At 42.6% G+C, this 19,768-nt stretch overlaps 1 protein-coding gene across 2 annotated transcripts in view; it reads left to right on the top strand.

The window, feature by feature from the left end:
• Positions 1-19,768, top strand: part of LOC147708648 (cAMP and cAMP-inhibited cGMP 3',5'-cyclic phosphodiesterase 10A) — a 1,277,009-nt gene that overhangs the window by 145,127 nt on the left and 1,112,114 nt on the right. The window lies entirely within an intron of this gene.

Genomic DNA, 19,768 nt, shown 5'->3' with positions numbered 1-19,768 from the left:
TAACACAGATGGTTCACTCCGGGCTTCATTTCCTCCCAGTTGTCAGTCCTCCCTGGTTGTAACCTGTGTTGGAATGTACTTCACTTCTCCTCCTGGACAGTCTTTTCTTCTGCGGGGCTTGACAAACTCCTTCCCTCTCAGATAAGGCAGGCACATATTTTGGCTCTAGGCTGACCCTCTGCTTTTCAGCAGAAAGTCCAGAACTCATGTGCTGTCCCCTCACTTATCGGAGACTTGCTTTCATGCTTACTCTAGTCCTGGTCATACAGCAGTCGTTAGAGTTCTCTGCGTAGCACTTCCTTCCTTAGTCATGAAGAACTTGTCACTCCAACCAAGTGGGGTGGTTTGAATCTCAACTTTGATACAGATTTTCCAAGCAGGATATGGATACACGGTCTAAGGTTCTAGAACAGGTTTAGGTTGGTTCTCTTTAAATGTAATTTTCTGGATGGTCCTCCAACTCTGCCTATTTTAATAGGTGATGGTTTTGATTGCAGGTAGCAGTGATGTTTGCTCCAAGCAGAACTCACCTAAGCATAAGTGCAATGATGTGTGAGATCTTTACGCATGGCTGTCATCAGCCTTGCTGATGTCGTCCAGGACCGACAAAAGGACAGGCCCTGCCTAGACACTTCTTCACCTTGAACAACAGAAACTGGAGTAACGGCTCTCACATATACCATCCACAATTGCAGTACTCCTGATGATGACCTAATCAGGATCCCTTGCTCACAAATACACCGTTGCATTTTTAAGTCCTGTATCCATCTACCTTCACTTCAGTGTCGGAATTTCCTCATCCAGCTTCAGGAATACGTTCAGCACACTGCTACTGTCTGAGGAAGCTGTAGCCACCCTCTCTTGTCCCATACTAAACCAGGGGCTATCCAAAAATAAATTAAGCTTTTCTCCAGTACTCCTACTCCCACCACACGCAGAGTCCTACTACCTTACATGTGCCTCACACTTGCTGCATATATACACAGTGCACAACTTGGGATGTCAGTGCAAGTAGTGGGGTTCACATAAGAGCATAATGTTATATGAGGGAGGCATGTAGACTACCTGTTCCCGGTCAGAGAAAAAAGTATAATCACACTACTGATTCACAAAACTCTTTGTGGTTCACCCAGGTTATGGAGAGTAGGTCTATGCGTATTATTGGATCACATGCTGGCTGTGTCCCTTCTGGTTGCAAAACAGATTCTGGCCCATGCATTACCAGGGTCGGGCCTAGACGTCTGTGCATATTCTAGATCAGTGTGTTGTCAGGGCAGAATAAAGTCAGGATACCAGATTCATATACAGTCAAGTACTTAGGGCAGCAGTGCACACAGTTTGCCATGCAGGGGACATTCATTTCCCAACAATTTGCAAAAAGAGATGTACACATGGATGTGTACTGTCGCGTCATACACTGGAGTGGAGGCCTTTCTTTTGCAGAGAAGAGAAATTATATGTAATTTCTAACCGAATTCCTGCTTTGTACTGATCTAAAAGTGCTTATTAGCTGAAACTCTAAAATGCCACGACTATAAAGTCACCATAGATAGTAAGCAGAGTGGACAAACTGGGCGTTCTCCCTTAAATATGCAGTTCAAGGGGAATCGCTGTGTGGCAAATAATGTGGTTCAGTTTCAAGACATATGTTGTCTGTTTTTACCAGGTGTATCAAAAGGTCTGAGTGCTTAGCATCTATCCATAGTAGCAAAATCAGTGATTGATCATTGTGTTATAGTCTCCGTCACACTGTTTCTTGATGATCTTCAACACACTTTTTAAGGTGAAAGGCCTCTTGGAAATAATTAGATTTTTTAAAACTGGTCAGCATTTTGGATAGTGAATTTGACACTTCTACTAAAATCTGATACGAAAATAGAATGGATGATCGTAATGCTATGGCCCCTAATGGCCTTGTTTTATAGAAGATATTTCCAATAAGTATCAGTTACTGAAAGTGTTTTAATTTATCAGTAAACGTTGTATAAAAAGGGCCTTCTTAGACATTCTGTTCGATGTACACAATGTTGTGCACTTGTAAATTCTTTGAGAAGTCTATTCAGTTTTGTATTATCCAGGGGCGGCTCCTCCGCTAAGGCTGCTTGTTTCCGGTCCTGGGAGGACGTGGCTTGGCAGTTCGGTTTGGACTGTTTCCATGAGGCACAGGGTCAGACTGATTTGCATATGGCCGGGTCCAAACTGGTGTGGCATGGTGAGCAAAAGAACAATGGATTTAACCCAGATCTCTTGACTGGGGGGTGAATGTATGATTTATTCAGCATTCCGTCCATTTGTTTGCGTAGCCCCACTGCTTTACAGCAGTGCAAAGTAAAAATAAAATAACAAGGGCCATCCGTTATCATTGTATTTGTACTATTACAGTTGCACCGCAGAGCAGACCCATTAGTAGGGTGGGGTGGGCCGTCCTCCCCTGACGTCGAGGGCAGAGGAAGAGAGTGCCTCCACCAAAAGTGCGCATGAAGGTTTGGCCGTCCGTCTTGGGGCGGCCAAACTGTAATGCTCACTGTGCATGTTGTCCACAGGCTGTATATAATACAGCCTTAGTGGAGAACATGCCCAGTCTCCAAGCCGCAGTCTGAGTGCCGAACCACGGCGCTCAGACCAATCACAATGCTGCTTAATGCAGGGTTGTCGTTAGTCAGGGGATTCTGGGATGCTGGGTGCTTCCTGGTGGACAAGACGCTGCGACTGCGAACTCCAGGTAAGTTTTCTTTTCTTTTTTTAATTTATTATTTTTAATTCCCTCCCAACTCTGCACTCTGCCCCCACCCCCACCAGTTCGGTAGCACTGGTATTCTTCCTAAACAGGTTTGATATTATTGCATGATTTGTCTAGTTCGATGTCTAGGCAAATGAGAATACAGCAGAGAGCAGTCTGTTGCACTGTGTGTTTATCAGGCAGACTTTCATCCACAATATCCGTGCTTCATATAACCCAGATATGACGATCAGTCCTGAATTTTGCATCTAGCCCAGATGTTTTCCTTAAACTGTTGGCGTCATTTGTTTCCTATATGTCAGCTTCTCTGTCTGCATGTCAGAAGTGCCCATACTTTTAAATTACTACTCGACCATGGAAAGGTTCATTACACAAAACTATGTTGCAACTTTTGCTGCAGAAAATGCGGATTTCTTAATTGACTACAAATTGGGTACACTTTTTATATTTACCCACAGATTTTCTCTCTGCCTCGTATCCAGGCAGATCAAAGCAACAAAAAAAACCCTGCAAAAGCATCAGAAAAGGAGGATTGCCTGTGGCCCCACAGGTGAGGCTGTAGTGACCACTATCAACATAGACTATCAATTCATGCTTAGCACCAATTGAGATATTACTATATTACAAAAGGAGATCAGCATATTACAGACACCCTTATCATAATGGTGGTTCTGGAGGAATGGTGATGGTCATTGACGTATGGTGGGTAATCTTGGCTTTATTGTGCTCATCCCTAGCATGGTGTTCGAAGGGATTTGAATATGATAGGGCAGCAATTGGACATCACGTGTGGCAGTATTGTATTATAAATTGCATTTATATAGCGATTACTACCACTGACGAGGCGTCAAAGTGCTTTTTGGCGAGTAGCATGCTACTCCGGAACCCATAAAGGATTAATGGTGAATTAGTGTAGTGAAAATATCAAAGTAATTTGAGTGGTGGATATGGTAGTCAGTTATTTGGATTGAGAAGGATAGTGGAGGGATAGAAGGGGGGAAAGGTTTCATTGCACACACAGTGCTTGATGAAAATAAGGATAGTGATTGGGGACCAACCGCCCACCCACTAAATCCTATCTTGTTCTTCATTAAAGCAGCTGCCATTCTAATTATGTTTTGTAGTACATTCTACATTGTTAAGAATTACATTATTCAGAATTATAGTGTTTTCGCTACAAAGGTTTTTTAGCCCTCAGCATTAGTCTATTCTTGTTTGGTTAGACTTTTTTTTATATATCCCAGCTTTGTTCTCATTTAGTAATATCGACCTTTGAAAGTAGACCAGAGGTATCTACGGTTTTGTAGTGATTGCATATTTAAAGGCAACCTTGTCTTTTGACAGTGTTTATTAGGAAGGCTGAGGTTTACAGATTGCAGTTTCAGTAGGCAAACGGTAATTTGGCAAGAGAAATGGTTTTGCTGAGCACAGAAAGAACTATCGGCGTTTCTTTCAGGCAACACAAAACGGTGACAATTTCTTATTAAATCTTTTAAAATAATTGTCCACTGTGTCTTTAATGAAAATGTAAATATTTGCACCACTCCTTTCAGGAATGTTTTCAGATAAGATGTGATTATTTTTATGTGAAAGTAGCATGTCCTCAGGAATGCCGAGCTAGTACATTTAGAAAATCGTGACCACATTTTATAGTCCGGTCTGTACTTGCCTCTAAAAGCCAGAGGTCTGTGTGAGCCTCGTCTCCACTGTAAGTGTTTAGGTTCATTCCTCTGTGGTGGATTTCTTCCCTTTCTATCTAAACACTTCGACTAATAGAAAAATATCAGAAGTTACCAAAAGATGCCAGAGCAACTCTTCTGCATGAAATTAATAAATGGGTGAACAAACGTTAACAAAACCAATATGCATGGCTTGCATTTTAAGTCCGAAGTAAAACAGAAATGGGGTGAAAAAACTAAAACTACTGCTTTCTGTCTAAAACGCACCTATGAGATACATAATTGAACGAACAATGATTCGGTGTACATTTCATGTGTAAAATAGCCCCCCATGCATTGCTGTATAAACACGCTTGAGGATGTGGAATGTTACAGAAAACAACCAATTATGTGGCGAGAAATCCGTACTCTTGGGTGGGGCCAGAGAACACTATTTGTATATGTTTAAAGTATTTGGAACAATAGGTCTTTGCAACAGCTAAGCTTTAAAGACAGATATAAAAATGGAAGCAGGGTAAATTCAGTCTATGTTCAAGTATTGCCCATTTACAGTCTACAGTGCTTTGAATAGCTGTAGTATAACTGACTAGAATAAAAATGTTCTATCATCAACAATCTTTATTTGGTTTTACTAGAAAACCGTAAAAGAACACTCATACAAAACATTCAAAATTAGCCAAGGATAAAAAATGCAGGATTAAAACCGGTTGTCAAAAACTGCCCGCGAGTATACTGACATTACATCACCCGCTTGACTTTGTTTAGCCAACTCAACTTTTAGTCTTCGCTGCCTAGTCAAGCCTCTCCTAGTCCTTTCAGTGGATCTTGGTAAATTTATTGAAAAACAGACCAATTTATTCGCATCATTCCTAGTGTTTGATTCAGAATTTAAGCACAAGGACATCTTGCTGGGATTTCTGTGAGCACTGTGTGTCAGGAGCCTGTTCAGTACAGTAATGACTATTTAAGACTCTCTGTTGGCAAGTGGGCGCTGCTTTTGCCTGAATGGGTGATGAAAGGCTGCAGAAACCTAGAAATCCTTTTAATCATTCGACCTGAGTTATTGGGCACTGCTCCCCCTGCCAGTGACCAATGCAAGAAACATAATCATTCTGTTTGAAGCTTAGCTTCGTACCTCAAGTCAATACTTTCGTTGAGTGAAAACTGTCAACTGATTTTTTTCATCGGAGTACTCCTATTGAATTGTAACTATCTGATAGAACCTGAGTGATCATGATGAGACGGATCTAGTAAAACCCCATGAATATCCGCCTCCTCAGGCCTCCTTTTCAACAAGTATTCGGAAAACAGTAGGCCTGGCTTTGGCTACTAGCCTTGTAGCTTTGGCAGTGCTTGTTTTATGGTTTTGGTAAAAGATTACAGTTCCAAGGCAGGGGGGCAGTTACTGTGGGCCTCACCAATATAAAACAACACACAGGTAGAAAGCGAAACATTATGAGGTCTCTCAAAATCCATGCTTTCACTGTAGTTAGTCCCTGGCACTGAAAGAACTACTTTGTGTCAGAAGGAGCAAAATGTAACTAGCAAAATACAGTCACTCATAGCAAAACTAGTCAGTGGTTGAAGTGGGCTGACCTATTGACCAATCAATTTGCTGTAACTGAAGAAGAATAATGTGAATGACACAGCAGCAGGCGAATGAATGAAAAGGGCTGGTTGAAGGCCTCTATAAGCATATGTGTGTGTGTCTGTCTGTTGGTCTGTCTGTGTATACATATATATACATACACATACGCACACACACTGGATAATACCGAAATGTTTCGTGTAAGCAGCGCCTTAGATGGAGTACTATACAACACCAGTGAAACTCTAAAACGGCTGACAACAAATGTCTGTTTTTCTAGCAGAGTTTTAAGCATGGGATTAGCATAGTGGCTTCCACGCTGATCCAGAAAACTGGCAAAGTCCTCTGCCATTTTTGCTGCAAAGTCTATAAGCATAGGATTAGTAAGTGCCATCCACGCAGAGCTGAAAAATGACAAAAGCCTTTTGCTACTCCAGTCACAGCATTACAGTTTTAGTGTGAAAGCACTTTTCTGCGCGCTGTAAACCAGCCACAAAATATGCACAGCCTTCAGGGGTGGGGTAGTCACTCTACCTGAAAGCTTAACAATGTAATTAGCATGGCATGTGCATTGTGAGCTCCTGCCATGCCTGCTAGGCCAAGTAGGTTCAAATAAAACATAGGAATAAGGCCAAGACTCTGATCACTAGTGTTCGGTAACTCTACACGGATCCGGGTACGTAAGTTGCAGACTCCACCAGAACCCACATTTTGTGCTGTATTACCACACTGGTATTCCTGGGTGTGGTGAAAGTGCATGTTTTACTTGGGACAAATCTTGCAGATCATACCTGTTTGACTCTACCTCTGCTTATGTAATGGTAGTTCAAGTTTACATAAGGAAATCCATGCACTTTCGGTAATACCAGGTGAAGTATTTCCATCCCCTTAGATAGATCAGGCCATGTGTAGTGAGGGCCGAGGTGCAACAGGGCCATGCTTTGAAACGGTCTAGAGAGCTTTCACCAATGAATGGTTCAGGAAAGACCCAAAACATTTCCTTATCAGCCGTCCAACTGCTAGCTAATCAACAACAGGACTGTTCAATCCATTACTCTAAGAGGCCGGTCCTGTTACCCACAACTGCAGTCTCACTACCTTATCTGGGTGGTATAGGCACTTGCTGAGCTGCAAAATCTAACCACCTTCAATAGGAGGTGCCTGTCAGCTGCCCAAAATGCCATTTTTGCAAAGGGACTAAATGCCGGCCACCCTCTCTCAACCAGTCCGTTGGGTCAGTGGTTGGTGCACACTGCTCTCAGAAGCAGGTACCAAACTAGACTTTCTTCCTATTTTTGTAGCTGTCGGAAGTTTCTGCTTTTGAAGGCCTCAAAAAACATTCTTTGAAGGATTAAGTAGCCACGGTCGTTCACCGTGCCATATGACTAACCGCGGCCTAAGGGTAAGGTTGGCATGTGATCTTAGTTGAGCTCTGATTGGGCGCACTAGTTATTTTATTTCTGTTTGACAGCACTGGTTTTGCCATTGTTTACTTACTTAGAGTTGTATATCCTGACCGAAGCGAGTGGGCGTCAGACCACTGAACTGAAATTGTTGTGTCAAACAGATAGAACGTATGTACATCACAAGAGTCGATCTCCATTTTGCCTTAAAGGGGCAAATCGGCCGAGTAAAGGTTACAAAATAGAGAATACATCATGGAGAAACAATATGGGTTTCAATTTTAGCATAGAGCAAGAGACCGAATGTAGAAATGACAGTAAATCTAATGTAGTTTTTCAACAGTGGGAATAAAAGTGTACATTATTAGCCACATTCACCTCTTGGATAGTAAAATTATGGATATTAAAGTATTTTCAGCTAAGAGGGGGCTACTCCTTACAGTAGTGAAAATAAGTTGCAAGGCTAAGATAAACTTGTGGGTTGTCCAGGAAGGGTTATTCTTCTTGTTTTTCTCTCTCTTGGTAAGGAAGAATGTATATTGCCTTCTAGCACTTCAACCAATCTGGTTTACTTTGCGCATGTTTGATTCATCTATCGCAGACTGACTTGAGATGCTTTAAGGGTATTATTCTAGTCCTATTCTCAGATATGTGTTTCAGCCTAATTCATTGATCCGTGGGAATATGATTTTGGGTATATGAATTTGTTACTTAGGTTCCTTGTCTAGAGTGCTTTACCAGTTGCGATGTATTTTCTAGGTCAGTAGATCTGTTGCCCAGTAGTTGGAGAGAGGTATGTGTAGTATTTCTCAGTGGTGAGTATGGGTGGTACTGTGCTTTGTCCTGCCCTCTGCTCCGATGCATAGAGGCTCATATTAGTACTGAAACTAATCCAGCCAGTTGCAGCCCAACTAACATGCTGCAGCCGTGGAGGCCTGTGCAAGCTAGGGCTAAATCAAATTCCTTGCCCGCCCTTATGCTTCCCAGACCTAAGCGGTCACTTTTAAGAATACGGCCTGGTTTCCAACAACAGTAAGACTGAGTGTAACCTCAAGAAAGGCTGCCTCCTAAAGACACCCTAGTTATTCATAATGTGACTGTACCATGCACCAGCCTACACATTGCTCATTAACTGAATTATTGTCAGTGTCAATATAATAAAATAAGTAAATTAATAAATACTCTGATTTTTAGAGCACGACTAGTCACCAGCAGGGGCAGCCAGCTTGGCTCGTGGGTGCGGGGGCAGATGCGGGTTGTGTACGGGGGTAGAAGGCTGCTTTGAAAATAAATAAATAAAATGTACCTTGCCACTGCCTAGTCCCACGTCTTCTCTCCTGCTCGCCTGTGTCTGCCTCCGGGTCGGAACAGGAAGCAGGCAGCCAGGCTCCCACCCCTAAGCCAATCACAGCGTAGCAATGCAGTGAAGTGATCGGTCTGAGCGATGTGACATGGTGCTCATCCAGGGGCTGGAGGGGTGGGCATGTTCTCAATGCAGGCAGTAATGTCACCTGCATGGCGAACAGGGAAGTGTGCATGACTGTTTTGGGCGGCCCGAGAGGGCCAACCAAACAGTCACTGCGCACAATAGTGTTCTACCACTACTCCCCTGCAGCTCCGCCCGCCCCCCCCCCCCATGCACTGCTGCAGCAGAAGGAAAAGATAACATGTTAATATTACATTAGCGGAAGAGCGCCACTGGTCACCCATGAGGTTAATCGGGTGCTGTCTATAGGCACGAGGAGGTTAAGTGATTTTCCTAGAACCACAGGATGTTAAGCCAACGCCTAGACTCGAACCTGTATCCACAGGTCGAAAACCGGCAGCTCTGGCCTTTACGCCACATCCTCTCACTCAAGATCCTCAGTATCTGCCTTCATCACTTTCTGTTTTTAGAAAGGATTGCATTAACAAGTAACCACCTAAGAAGAGCATAGTCTTAAAGAGAGCAACTCCACAAGTCTCTGTTCAGCCGAGAATCATTGTAATCCTGATCGCCCTATGTTGTCATAGTTTCTCTTACCACCACATGAAGCCATTTTGTTATGTATTGGGTGCAACACAATGCATTAATCTGACAGCTCTTCTTTCTTATCTATACTATACCATAGACTAGTGTCCCTACTTGAGATGATGCTGGGCACTGCTGTGCTTAAGGGGAACCCACGACTTCTGGATGAATCCTTTCCCCCACTAATACACTCTATGATGTGCGACTCCAAAGGGCTGATGGGACCCCTTGGCTGCATATCTAACAGTCTTTCCTAGCAGATCACTTTCGTAAACATTCTAGTCTGGTTTATTCCTACAATAAATGTTAAGGAACAGCACTAAATACTTGAGCAATGTAAAAGCCTGTGTTTTACAAATTCAAAAGACATCAAAATAACAGTAAGGATAAACAAAAGTCCAACGTCTGTGGTGGTTGTTATGGCGGGGTAAAAAATTCCCATTGACTTGTACAGTAAATGTTTCTGTGCTTAGTCCCAGGCATGAAGTTTCAGCCATATGGATGGTGTGTGTGGGTCATCATCATCATCGTCAAAATGTACAGTCATCAGCATGGGGGCCCAATCTGTTGTGTGGTAGGAAACAAAGCCAGCTCATATATGTTTGAGTATTTGAAAGTTTAAGGAGTCTATGGGAGATAGTCAGCACTAAAACTATCCACTGCAGTTGCTAAAGAACATTCGACAAAATGTTTGCTAGAGAGAAACCTTGGCCGCAAACAACCATCCATGTCCCAGCTCCCACATGACCAATTTCACAAGCAGATCGTGATCACCTCCCACATGACCAATCTCACGAGCAGATCGTGATCACCATTCACTTTGTCCATTTATGAATTCTGAACTTGTGAATCTCGATATACCTATGTTTGGGAGCACAATAAACACAACCATATGTTGTGCTGCAAGATCCAGCTGCAAAGCCGCAATTTCTGTCAACTAGCCGTTGCATCGGTCCAGTCTGCCTTTGTTATGGCATCGCAACGCCCTTCGCTGGTGCAGAGTACCAACTACTTCCATCAAAACCCACACCCATCCTTATGGAATATCTGTGCTGAGGACTGGCTACCAAACTGCAGCTAGTTGTCCTATCTCGTCCATGTTTCAAAGGGTGGTTTTTCAGACGTGCGACTGTTGCTTTACTTTGTAAAATATTAAAATCTGCAATTTGCTGCGTGGAACCTACTTGACACAAGCTCTTTTTTTTTTTTTTTTGTTGCTTTGATTTCATTTTCGGTAGGTTTAGCGGAAGTTTAGACGTCGGCAGCTTCGAAATTGAGGATAACCTTGCATGTGACGCGGAATGAACTGCCTTAACAAAGTTCACGCATTTCCACTTCAGAAGTTGAATTCTGCACTCAATCTCCATTTTCTCTGATATGAAACGGGTGGTGGCTGTCACTGAGGGCTGTGAAAATGCACGGAACCGGATCTTCTTGTTTGGGCAGTTCGTAATAATAAGCATCTTTTGTATTTTTGTGCTTCACCGTGGCCGCCATGTGCTTTTGGAATTCACTGATTGCTTTCCATCGCTGCTATATCCCGGGGCTATAAATTAATTCTAAACTTAACATAAATTTAAGGTTATTCATCACAGTTCGTGAATGTTTTAGGCTGATTTCTCACCTTTAAGATCCACAACTCGTAGGCTATATCAATAGGTTTATTCCAATAAGATATGGGATCAGACAGATAAGCTTCCGTACTAGCCAACCATCTCACGCGCTCACTTGAGATTCTACTTTACTCTACAAATGTTCTAAATTGACATTATTACTTAAACATTGTAAAGAAATACAGACCCATAACACCTCCCCCTTTCTTAAGTACAAAATCCTGACCAGGTGGTTTCCCTTGCCATTTTTATTCCATAGGTTGTTCAATATTGTCGTTATCACTACTTTTTTTCACCCTCCAGCATGTTGTTTTCCGGAATATTTTAGCTTTCAGTACAGGTATGATTTTATTTACCAGAGACACCCATACAAAGACAAGTTGTATCCATGCACCCAGTTTAATTTGGCCTGTCTGTATTGGCAGTCGAACAACCAGGCAACTCATTTATCAATGTGTCGGACACTCGGTCATATTCAGACACTTTGCTATTGTCCTTAACAGAGTCATCTACCACATCATTGCAAGAACCATAAGCAGAATGATATAAAGATGTGTTGGGTGCCGAGCATTTTGCAATTCTCTTAGGATTCCAAACTCTTCCATCTGTCAGACGCACAGCATTAGTTAATAGCAATCATTAAAAACAGCATCTTGCACAGTGCGAGCTGTCGTTTTCTGCTGCTCAAGTAGATTTTTACTCAAGCTGCAGCTTTCTCAACGCGAACTGCAGATGTCCTGGGTGTTTTTGCACTCCTAAATAGACATCAGCAGTTCAAAGCCTCAAAAATTGAGCTGGAAAACAACTATTTACAGTGGTTCTCAGCTTGTTTTCCCTGGCACTGTGCTAGCGGCTCCTCTCCGGGAAACAGTGTGATAGGAACCGATACTGTGTGTAACACGGTGGCATCCTGTGAGTTGACCGGTATCCACTCTATCCCCTCAAATGGCAGGTGCGGGCACAGTGGCCCTGCCTTTTGGAGGTTGATGGGGCTGTTCCTCCCCACTTTAAAATGTTGGTTACCAATAGAACAGTTCAACAGCTTGTGCTTTCTCAGAATTACATATGCGGTTTACTTGAACTCACTGTTGACACCAGCATTGACCAAAACTTAAATCGCCTGTAAACGTACCCATACCTGTGTGATCAATACATTTGTGACACAATTTTAAATTTGCGACACAATTTTAAATTTGCGACACAATTTTAAATTTGCGACAAAATTTTACCAGAAGAAAGATGTGCGTCAGTGATTAAAGTCACCACAGAAAAACATTATTTTTGGGTTCTGCAAATTTTGGCCAGGAATGCTCTACTTATTATCGAGTATAACATGTCATGGCCTCCTCGTTCAGAAGAAGGTACTGCGCTGTGTGCACCGCCCATCTGTTTCCCGTCTGTTGTGGTCACAGTGTGTTGGAAGCGCCAGGACGTACAAAGTATAAGAAACGATGCAAGCGGTTCCCCGCCATAAGCCAGGGGTCCCCACTGGGCCTGCTGACGCACACAGCCTTTCCCTGATGTCAAACAGCTGATAAGTAGCTCCTTGGCTCCATGCCAAAACCTCGGTGCCAGAGGGAAAGAAAGGCAGTGCTGTTAAGGCATATTTTTTTTATTTTTTTTACATCTTGCTGCTTGTCTTGAGCTGGAGCCAGCTCTTTCTGTTTATATAAAGGAGTGCGATTTATAAACTGCTCTGCAAAGAAGCCATGTCATCGAGAAAAAAACAGTGGAGTAGAGTTTGCATATATTAGTACACATGGACATGTTTGTAGCATTTAGCCCTCTACACATCTGGGTTGCTTGCCAGATGGTCGGCTTGGATGTTCTTTCTGTGCAGTGGCGAATTATTATAAAGTATGAATGAAGCCTGCTCCGCGGACAGTCTTCGCTCGAGCTGTTGGTGAAGAACACATATTAAGGGACATGCGCTTATAAAATGAACCACTTACTCGCCGCCATAAAACTATCCTGCTTCCTTCTCTCTTTTCATTTTGTTATAGTTTTTTTTTAAATAAGGATTAATAATAGCTGTGCTTCAGAAATTTTTGAGATGTATAAATTAACTTTTGGTATTTACTATTTTTATATTGTATTGCAGCATTTTTTTATAGCTCTTGTGGGTGCATAGAAGTGCTTACTACTTACTACTATGTGTGGGCCACCATTGAATAATCACAGACTTCCACTAAAGCATTTAACAAGTTCAACCCTGCAGCGCCAACTGTGAAACATCAAGTTTTAAACCAATGAGAATCGACGCTTAGCCAGTAGAGTGAGGGCCTGTGCATGGGAGGAAGAGCGTAAGCAACTCGTGGCTCTTTGAAAACTGGCTGCTGTAGTTTGATAAACACCGGAAAAGGATTTAACATACATTAGGCTCAGCCGCAGTACACACCATGATTGCCATGTCGGACTAGTGTTACAAAGTAATGAGGTACCTTCCTCCCACCCCAAAAAAATAGGCTCTGTAATACAAACACACTAGTTGGTTGGTTTGTTTTTCTCTAGAGTGGCATAATTTAAAAAGTGCGTGCAGATTTGGTAATCCGCATTGCTGTGAATTTTTGAGTTGCTCAAAATAAACCCAAGCTGCACTGCCAGAGTCAGTGCTACAGCACCTCATGCACATGATCCCGGGTGGCCTACTAGTGATGGGGGCAGACAAAGGCAAGTAGCAACTTTGGTTTACTTGCCATACCCGCCATCACTCCGCAAGCAAGGCTCTCTGACAACTGGTCCTGCACAGACCCTCGCATTGCTCTCTACAATGGAGAGGGTCATGCTGGTTGCAGGGGCGGCTCTTGGCTCATGGTGGCCCTGGGCAGTGAGCGTAGGTAGGGGGCCCCGGTAGAGGGCCCGCTACACCCCCCCGGAGCTCAAGAAGGTGTTTGGAAGTGGAACATAGCTGAAGGCCGCCAAATCCCTGCAAGGGCCCGCCACGCAAATATGTATCCATCTTCAGAGGAGTATTATATTAAGGATATATATTGCAGTGGTGGCCCCTGGGGCTTGGTGGCCCTGTGCAGGTGCACAGCTTGCACATGCCTAAGGCCGCCCCTGCTGGTTGGATGGTTTCCTGGCAGCCTGGGCAGTGAGCGTAGGTAGTGGGCACCGGTTGAGGGGGTCTGGGTGGGGCAGAGCACCCCCCCCCCGTACCCCCCCCTTGCACAAGCCTAAGACAGCCCCTGATGGTTGGATGGTTTCCTGGCAGCCAGCTGTGCCGAAGGCTAGCCAAGCCCCAAGCTCAGCCAAGAATGAGGAAAGGATGACCTCCGCATCTGCTCACATATCTGGCTGATTTCGACCCCGGGGTCCTGACTGCTGTGGAGTAAAGCACCGGCAGACTTGCAGTGAGTGCTACTAAAGAGTTTCAGCAGGAGGAATCCAGAATAGAGAGCAGTCGGCGCTGCTGCAGCACTGCATCCTGACGCACTCGAGGCCAGTCCAGAGTCCATGGCGCAAGAACACCAGACTATCAGCCCCGGGTCTCTAAAGAAGAGCGCAACCAAGAATAGCACCACATAGATCCTGCTTCAAGTTTGACAAATCTCTTCCTTAACTTGGCACAGGTCAGACTATCACTGGGTGGGCGATTTCTTTTGCTTACCCCACTACAGCATTTTATTTTCTAGTAAAAGCCTATGCTAAGGGGAAAGAGTGACTGTGAGGCTTTTGCATTGTTTGAGGACTGGTAACTAAATGATTAAAATGATCTTTTAACACTCCCATTTTATTTAATTTGGCCAACGTGTTTTGAAAGGGAGAGATTTTTGTATTGTGCTTGCAAGGCAGGTCTCTTAAAGGGCAGCTTTTTCTCCCCTTCGTGTCCTTGCATTTAAGTGGTTGGGCTCCAGTGTTTGGAGTATTGCATTGCTCAAAAGGGGGTCATAATTGATATTTGCACTTTGCATTGACTTGAATTCTTGATTTTTCTTGTAAGATAGTGTCACTCGAAATCGTAGAATGTCACTCCTATTTAGAGTGAAAACATGGAAATCTCACACATGAGCAATCTGAAAACTTGGCAGCTAAGGACTACACATACCGATGAACTTGTGCACGAATAACACATTGAGCACCCACACAGTACTGATGATTCCATTTGAAACAGACTCCAGCCTGTGACAGAATAGTTGAGGCCAATGCTCGAGAATGCTAGAGATTTGTATTGTGCCTTACTGCCATATCTTGTTGAAATTCATGAGTAAGCCACACCTAAGCATAGAGTAAGACGGCACTCCTCACAGAAAGTGATTAAGCGTAGAGTAAGACAACACTCACAGAAAGTGCTTTGTGAATGAGGTCTATTTATTCATGTGTAATGCACATCTAAAATAGGAGTAAGACAAAACTACTTATATAAAAAGCTTTGTGAAGCATGCGTCGAGTGTTTGCTCAAAGTGCAGGGAAAAAGCCTGTTGGTATTTGCATCTTGAGAGGAAATTGCCCTTGTCTTCATACCTTCATTTAGACAATTGTTTGAGTTGTTTAGGAACTATGAATTTTATTAGACAATGGCATTATCATCTAAAAGATTTTTATTTGCAACTAAAACAATGTCAGTGACTATTTTTAGTGATATGAGAAGCTGCTCCTTTTTAACGATTCACCCTCATTTCTTTTGACTGATGGTGCTGGTTGTTTGACTCGCTGCTAATCGGACCCTAAAATGCATGTGCTCTGACCCCCAAAATATGTACAATTGTCAACATCCTAATAGGCAATCTTTCCAGTAAGGCCATCATTACATCCATGGTGTGGAATGTAAAATTTCAGCTGTCTACTACAGCACTTATTGTGCCATCCACTAACGTGACAAAGGAAAACATGATTTCAAGTCCTCCATTGCAGCCTGACTGCTGCAACTTCAACCTGCAGTCTATCTACCAAAATAACCTTTTTGACAAGGGAAACATTTTTTTCTAAATACTAATAAGTCGTCCCTATGAAGACCTAATAGCCCACAAGGATGGGTACATGGTATTTAAAAATGGGACATGTAGAAATGTAATGTTGCCATGTCCCTACAGTGACCATCCCTCTAAAGCTATTTTCACAGTGTCAAGCTCTGTATCCCAATGAGGAAATCTAAAGTGCAGATTAATATATAAATGTGTCTATCTCTTATTAGAGACAAGCTAGAGAATCTGTTCAGCCACATTTTTTAATATTTATCAAAAATTCTATTCAATGGTGAAGTTAGATTTTTAATAAATATGGAGAAGTAACTTTTAGAAAGTTACATTTTGCCTGTCTGATGCTCATGGATGCTCATTTTAATTAGCCTGCAAGCAGCTGTCCCTGCCAAAGCTTGGCCTTAATGAGATGTCAAAACTGCCCCCAGAGCAGAGTGATGGCTTAGGCCTGGTGACAGGGTGGGCTGGGTTTCTGGCACATGATCTGTATCCACTGAGGAAGGGCCGCTTGGAAGGTTCAACAAACGTAATTAACTTGAAAGGAGCAGTATTGAGGCTGTCCATTTATAGTTAAGTGTAAGAAGAGACATGGGGGTGGGATCTCTTTATTTTTATTTATTTATTTGAACGTTTTATAAAGCACGATTCCAGGAATGAGCCCTGGGATCAAAGAGCTCCCAGGATGGCCTGACTACTATACAGTGGGAGTGGGAGCTGGTCCTAAAAGCAGGAGGAGGGAACTGCTCCTTTATCTAAACATACCCCTGACTGGCACACAAGCTTTCTCCAGGGCAGAAGATCTGGCCATCTTGGATTCCCGTGGTATAGCTCATCTTACAGTAACGCAAACAGGATATGCTACAAAAGTGGGGAAGGTATTCCCCCTTAGAAACATTTTTGTCATTGGTGAGAGTGTGTCCAGGAGTCGCCCCCTCCCACTGGACCTCATCCCCAGCTCGTCAGAAAGCTTTCTAGGCCTGTGGAAGAACAGAAGGACTGTGCTTGCTATTTGGGACCTGTGAGAAGACATGAAGGGCTGGACCTGCTCCTTCTTGTACCCAAGTCAAAGAAATGGACTCCCAAGGGTCAGTTGGCTGACCTCGTAGGTGGCTCCCAGGCCAGAAGACTACTTCAAGAGGCCTTTATCCTCAAATGTTCAGCTAACCAGAGTCAACTGGAATCGGACTGTACCCTGCTGATGCCTTCTGCTGGAGTTAGTCTTGACCTCTAAGTTCTGTCCTTGAGGTGGTGTTGCCTTAGTAGTGTCCAGAAGGACTTCTTCTGAAATCCCTGTAAAATTTGAACTTGAACAAATATTGGACTTACAGAGCTCCGGGGACCTGCTTGGAACTTTTTGCCTCTGCAAAATCCCAGATACCTCATTGCCTTGAGAGAGGGATTCTAGTTCAACAAAGTGATTGACTTTGAATGCAGAAACCTTGACTGGGTGAAGGTGCCGAAAGTATCCTCCTGCTGAGAGGACTATCTGTGCACCAAGTTTGACTTTTCATGCCCTGAGTGTTAGAAACGGGGGTCTCTAGTTGGCAAGGGCTTGCGCCTTTGTCCAAGTAGGGACCTTCTTCTTAGCCAGGATAAGGGAGTTACACTCCTAAAATAAACCCTGCTCACCTCCTCACCCCCTTGGTAGTTGGCACGAGCAGTCAGGCTTATCTTGGAGGCAGTGTGTAAAGCATTTGCACATAACCAACAGTAATAAAGTGTAAGCACTACAAAAGGACACCACACCAGTTTAGAAAAATAGCCAATATTTGTATATACAAGACCAAAAACTAGAAGAATCCACACTACAGTACTTAAAATCTACAGTTATCAAAATGCGCTTTAAAAAGAGTTCCTTGATGTCAATAGCTCCGTCCGGGGCTATCACTGCGTCGAGGCAAACCAATCCAAACAGTTTAGGCTGGTCGCGGACCAGCTAAGGTGTCTGGAAGACCCGCAAACTGTACCTGTTAGAGATGCAGGGCGCCGAGGCCCTTGAAGTCACTTGCGTTGCAGGTCGTGCTCTTTTCTGTTGGGATCAGGAGAGCAAGCGTCAGGTGCTGCGGTGCCGTGTGCGGCTCAGCGGCGTCAGATGGCGTCGTCTGTGAGAGAGTTGCGGTGTGAGGTGAAGGCGGGGCTCGTCACAGTGCTGCCAGCTCATGGTGCAAGCAGCGGCATTTTTTTTTTTGTGAAGCAAACAAGGACCCCCTGATATTGATCAGTTTCCTGAGTCAGGGCAAAGCATTTTGTGTGAATATAGTACTCAGGCAAATCTATAATAAACACTAGCACATGAACAGTGGCATCCGCCAAACAAGACAATAGAAAGTGATCAAAACAAGTTTTTGCACATTTGGGACATTTTAATTAGTTAATATAAAAAATTATTCAATTATAAAAAAAATTGGTACATTCATATACATGCATGATAAAATGTTTTAGCATTGTAACATATGTATAAGTTCAGATGTTTATCAAATACATATTACAATTCAGTTAAAAGATGGTTTCCTGTCTACGCGTTTCGACACAGGTGTGTCTTCCTCAGGACTGTACCATCGTATTTCTGTAAAACATTTAATATTTATAAATCTATGTATTACAGTGCAAAAAACCGTTTCTGATTCATATTATGTTATTATATATAGAACGCTAGTGTTTCTTGATTAACAGATATGATGATACCGCTACGTACTAATGCATGAGTTTGTCAAAGAGAAAAAGAAAACGTCATTTGTACATATATACATTTATCTATATACAAGTCCTATGACACCTATATACACAATTACAGCATATCTCTGAACATTTACTGTCGCTCACTATAAATTTTTTTGTATTAATACCCTCCTATTGAGGAGTATACTATTTTTAAAAAACACGGCTTACCAAACAAAAACAGACTTATGATAGAAGGTGGAAAGAACCACATTAGTGGGAGAGACAGGAAAAACAAGAAATGTTTGTATAGAATTCCTTTGTCATACAATAGAGTAATATGTCCCAAAAATTATCCATGATGCTTTTATTTGATATGTCACCCATTAACTCATTTGTATGGGTTATTTTGAATATTGCAAAAAACCACATCAGGTAGTTTGCAATAAAGTCGCCGTTTTAATTCAGTACCTGCTTACCTAGATGGGCTAGAAATAACAGCTAACGTCATATATTGATGTATGGAGTCAGCAGTATAAAGTTCCTGAAAGCGGATAAGGAATATTAAACTCTGCACAAAGGAGTTCAATTTTTTTTCACAGTTAACATAATTTCATCTATTATCTTCTATTGCACATTTTCTTAATACTTTATAGAGCTTATTTTACCTAGTTATAGGCTCAATAGACTGGGGAAAGTGACACAATGCGTCACAAGTTGCTAGTTGAAAATTCCTCAGGTGAGTGATTAATACGGATCCAACATATCTCACAGATAATTTTTTTAAACGGAAATGTTCTTACCAAGTAGAAAACGAATCTGTAGTGATATTCTCTGAGAGGCGCTTATGAAAAAGAACGTCCTTACTGGGAAATTTTGTTTGAGTATTAAAGGAGATAATCGGTACGCATTAGATTATGCCCTGTGAGTCTTAATTTTGCATTATGTTAGTTTACTTTAATAACCTATGCTGATTTTAAGACACGGTCTGTCCTTCTTACCATATTTTAAAAAGCCAGTAGCTTAGTGATCATGTTTCAGTGGGTAGATCATGGCGTCGCGGGTATTAGCGTCTTATACTCTGAATGATAAAGAAGAAACGTGCGTATATGTTGTTAATCTATATTAGTTATAACACGATATATCCTAGACGTATT

This window comes from Lissotriton vulgaris, chromosome 6 (assembly GCF_964263255.1).
Source record: "Lissotriton vulgaris chromosome 6, aLisVul1.2, whole genome shotgun sequence".
Taxonomy (NCBI): domain Eukaryota; kingdom Metazoa; phylum Chordata; class Amphibia; order Caudata; family Salamandridae; genus Lissotriton; species Lissotriton vulgaris.
Note: the sequence above shows the minus strand (reverse complement) of the source record. Positions and strands in the feature narration are given on the sequence as shown.